The sequence below is a fragment of the Perognathus longimembris genome, chromosome 20 (assembly GCF_023159225.1).
Source record: "Perognathus longimembris pacificus isolate PPM17 chromosome 20, ASM2315922v1, whole genome shotgun sequence".
Lineage (NCBI taxonomy): Eukaryota > Metazoa > Chordata > Mammalia > Rodentia > Heteromyidae > Perognathus > Perognathus longimembris.
The window spans coordinates 35,782,964-35,783,327 of NC_063180.1; positions in this window are offsets into that span (position 1 = coordinate 35,782,964).

Sequence of the window (364 nt, forward strand, 5' to 3'; positions counted from 1 at the left end):
GTTGAAGTGATGACACAGATCAAGATGCATTGTACACATAAACAGTTTTATTAAGAGGCAAATAAAAATTAAATACATAACCTAAAGTTAAGATAAGTAAGTGAAGGGGTGGGTTGGGAGGGGTAAATGGGAAGGTTGAAAGACAGGGGTGGCATTGATCAAGATGCACTGTATTCATCCAAAGCTTTAGTACATGGCAACTCCTTTGTATAACTACTGACAGATAATAAAAAATATTTTCAGAAGAAAAGCCAAATTAAAAAAAATACTTTAAAAAGTTGAAAATAAAATTACGTATGCTGGGTAATGCAGTTAACAAAATTTTGTTTAACAACAGCAGCCTTAGAGTAAATGCTTACCCTCC